General features: G+C 27.1%; 1 long non-coding RNA gene across 1 annotated transcript; it reads left to right on the top strand.

Moving 5' to 3' along the window:
• The first annotated feature begins 353 nt into the window (after positions 1–353).
• Positions 354–2,206, top strand: LOC131646812 (uncharacterized). The gene is made up of 4 exons (XR_009297637.1): positions 354–1,318; positions 1,517–1,622; positions 1,724–1,814; positions 1,898–2,206. It is a non-coding gene; the product is annotated as an uncharacterized LOC131646812 (long non-coding RNA).
• Positions 2,207–4,620: the final 2,414 nt, after the last annotated feature.

Here is a 4,620-nt window from a genome sequence, read left to right as displayed (position 1 = left end):
AACACTTTCTGGTGTTAACAGGTCTTTCTCCTAGCGACAAAGGCGTCTTTATGGATGACGTTACTAAAAGTGAACTTTGGTGGGGGAAATTACGTACTATATATCCCAGGTTGGGTTTGAACAATGGAGCTATGATTAACTGAAAGAGATCTCTTGTCATCTCATTCAATTGTTATTGTGTTGTAATCATATGATTTTTGTGGTTTTGATTTTAATTCAAGTGCAGGTTCCAGTTGCACAAACTCACGATCCCAAGGGTAAGCCTGATTGCTATGGTGTCTTCTGCCTTACCTATGATTTCAAGTCTATGAGTATTCTTCTTCACTACCTTTATCTATTTATTACATGTATATATGGTGTTTGTCAATAAGTGCATGCTGATGCATAATTTCCTTTATGTAATGTGTATAGGCAAAGTTTATCCACAGTTTAATTGTAAAAATCTTTTGGATCCTGTGTGGTAGCCCATATTTGGTGAAGCACACACGATCTATTGTCTTTAATGGCCATGCAATTTATCTCCACAGAGTTGATTTCTTATCTCAGCTTGCATTCGGTAATGGCAAATTTTTGAAGAACTACAAGTAAGCGTTCAATCTTAATTTTCGTTTCTATCGTTGTGGGGGTATGCCATGACAGATCCTTGCCATCAATCTTCTATTCTGATACTGTCAGGATTACAAACCTATCCTATAATAAATGTATTTAAGTCGTCATGATTTCCTCATCACAAAACTCACATTGTAGAATCTATTTGGATCAACATCTGTGTATGCCTACATTGAAGGCATTTTCAGTTCTGTTGTTGGAACTACAACATCTGTGTATGCTTACATTTTAGGTACAATATTCGACTTTATTTCTTGCATGGAGAAATACCTTGAACTTTTATGCTTCTTATCTAATAAATTTTTTTTGGCATCTCACTTTCACGCAAATTCGGTGCCTTTTTTGCATCGATCCCCTACCGATAATTGGTGCTATATACTGTGTTTTATTTGGCATTGTTGGTAAGTGTAGGCCAAACACATATAATTTTTAGTTTTAATATTTATGTCGAGAGAGAGTACTTGCATATATGAAAATATAATCCAATGATTTTATCTTTATAGGTTACTAACAGGATCAATCATGGCTCATGAAATGATGCATAACCTGGTTTTATGTTTGGTCTGTAGGTATCCTATATGCAGAATCCCAATGGTCAAACATTAAGATAGTAGGATTGGTTATGTAACTTTGATGGGGTGACTGATAATTGTAACTTGCTGGGCTGGTCTTGATTTTATTGTATTGAGTTGGTTCTGCATTAGTTTGGGTACAGATTTATATATATATATATATATATATATATATATATATATATATATATATATATATATATATATATATATATATATATATATATATATATATATATATATATACAAGCTCCATTGTTTAGCAAAAAAAACAAAACTTCAATTTCAATCTTATTTGCTCACTCTTTTACCACTCTTTATCACAAACAATGCAGACACATGTGCACACTATTGTATCTAATGTTGGAGTTGAAGGTGTTGTTGTTGCTGGAAAACTTTAGGAACAGAATAATTCTAATCTTGGTTATGATGCCAACAAAGGTCAGTGTTCCCCATTTTCTTTTTCGTTGTTGTCGTGTTTAAATAGTTTCTTTTGTTTGTGTTATTATTATTGATTATGTTGTCAACTATTTTTCTTGCAGCTTTGTAATTAGGTGAATATGTAGATATGGTTAAGTCTAAAATTATTGATCCATTGAAGGTGGTTAGGACCTTCTTGGTTGACATAACCAGGTAGGATATTTACAAATTAGCAGTGGATACTAAAGTATTTGGTATGTTATATAACCACTTTGCTTACCATCATTTTTCTGCAGTGTATCGTCTTTGATGATAACAACCGAAGTTATTGTTTCTGAACTCCCAAAAGAAGATAAAGACAGTCCTACAATGCCTGACAACATGGGTGGTATGGATTATTAGCTGCTATGAAGACTTGAATTAAAGTGGTGTTTCGCCACTATTATATCCTCTCTTTTTATATTTGACATAAGGCATTCATGTAATCATAATGAGAGATGAAAGTTGTAGGTGGGAAGATTTGTGATTGTTATTGTATATGATATGATTGAGATATTCAGAATAATTTGCATTCCAAAATAGTTAGGAATTATTCCCTTCATAAGTTGTCAAATGAAACCAAGGTCTCAATTAAATTCTTTCCCAAAAAGGTTGTTTTATTAATACTTTTAAATTGTTGATTTTTTCCGACTAAGTATTAAAGTTGTTGATTTTTAGTTTATATCTTTTAATATTTATTTATTTAATATTTTTTAAATATTTATTTTTATTTATGTTCTATTAAGAGTCATAAATATTCTTTAATATTTTTATGTTATATTAAGAGTCATAAATATTAATTTTTTTAAATCTCCTCCACATTTTTTAGACGTAACACCAACTTTCCACAGCCACATAATTTCTTTGCAACGAAAATCAAAATTTAAAATAGTCTCTAAAAATAGTCTCTAATATTAATAATAATTAATACAAATATTTGTAACCAAAAGAAAAGATTTTTATTGAGTTTTCTTGATAACTGCATTTTTATAATACGTTTTAATATTCTCTATTACAAATTATAATTAATACCAATAATATTCTCTATTGAAAAAATAATATTTGTGTACGGGGTAAAATATATTTAATCCATGTATTTTTATAAATGGTGTTATTTTTATAAATGGAAAAAAAAATCTATTATTTATCTAAATATTTTTATATTCAAAAATTTAGTATTGATCCAGATATTTTTGTAAATGATACCTAAGCATAAATAATATTTGTATACGGGAAAAAATCTATTATTGATCTAAATATTTTTATATACGAAAGATGGTATTTATGATCCAAATATTTACGATCCAAAAATGGTATACAAGAAATAGTCTATTATTGAAAAATTTATTTCAATTAAAATAAATTTAAAAATATACTTGAAAATGTGTGTTATTGAATAAAATAAAATACAAAAATGTGTGTCACTTATCATTAACTTTAATTTAATGATTTAAAATATAATTATATTATATTAATATATGTCATTAATAAAATTTATACAATTAAAATAATATTTGCACAATTAAATATTAGAAAAATTATTTGTTATTGATGTCATTTCACAATTAAATATTTTATATACAAAAAATGGTAGTTACGATCCAAAAAATTTGATTTTGATTTAAAATAAATATATTATGTAAACAAATTCGCGTACCAAACCAGTACCCGTGCGTACGCACGGGTATCCCGCTAGTTATTATGAAGGTAATTAAAATTAGACGCATTGTTGAACCGTTATAAATAAGTGTTTAAGGTTTAAAGATTCGACTCGAGTATAACTGGTTTCAAACTGATATTAATAAAAATATTTTAAAATTAGTTTAATATAATATATTTATTTTTAATTATTTTAATATAGTGGTTTGATGTCGATTTGATTTTATATTTTAGTTATATTTTTATTATATTATTAATATATTTTTAAATTTTTAATATTTTAACTATATTTTTAATCATTTTAACATAATAAATTTTTAACATTTAATTTTTTATTTGTCAAAAAAATAAATAATTGTTTTATTAATTTATTTTATCTTAAATTATAAAAAGAAAAAATAAATTTTAATGACTTAATCGTAGTACACCATACTATAATTTTATTTAGTTTTTTAATAAAAAAAAACTCATAATTTTTTTATTAAACTATTTGAGCTTATAGTTTTTCTTTTTCAAAACTTTGGCCATTTTAATTGCTAGTCTACAAATCACTGAATCAATAGAAAAAAAAAAAAACCCTAACTTTCATTTAGAAATTTACTATTATTTTCATCTTTCATGTGATACTAACTAACTTGTTTCTTCTTTACTCGGATTTGGATCCTCTTCTTTATTTTTTTCTCATTCCCTCTCCATCATCTATATCTCTCTCTTAATCTCACTCTCACTCATCATTAAAAAAATATATATAATAAAGAGAGAGAATGAAATTAAGAGAAAGATAGAGAGGATGGAGAGGGAAATGAGAGAAAAATGAAGGAGAGGATCCAAAGTGATGTTTCCTCGTACTAAATTTTAGTTTACATTTTTAGATTAAGAAAAATGCAAACAAGTACTTGTATAAGAATAAGTAAAACACACAATTTTTCTTCTTCTTCCTAAGATGCAAAGCTATTATTGTATAGATGAAACACCTCCAAAACACAGTCCACTCGTATGAATCACATGAGCCGCCCGTTTTGTTCGATTTTGACGGTTTTCTACCAATTTTTCGGTTTTCTTTTTTATTTATGTGTTATTCAGTTTTCAGCTTCGAATGGACCAAACATAGGTGTGATTTCTGATTTAGTCGGTTGAATCGGTCAGTCCGATCTGATTTCGATTCCCATGATTATTATATAAAGTTTCCACAATGTTGGTTTTAATCTTGGTAGCATTGAAGAAAGTTTATTTTTCATTGAATAAAATGAATCACAATGAAAGTTGCATAGCAAAATACAAAATAGAGAAATTTTTCTATATAAATAAACCAAAACAATTT

This window comes from Vicia villosa, linkage group LG2, assembly GCF_029867415.1.
Source record: "Vicia villosa cultivar HV-30 ecotype Madison, WI linkage group LG2, Vvil1.0, whole genome shotgun sequence".
NCBI lineage: Eukaryota > Viridiplantae > Streptophyta > Magnoliopsida > Fabales > Fabaceae > Vicia > Vicia villosa.
Note: the sequence above shows the minus strand (reverse complement) of the source record. Positions and strands in the feature narration are given on the sequence as shown.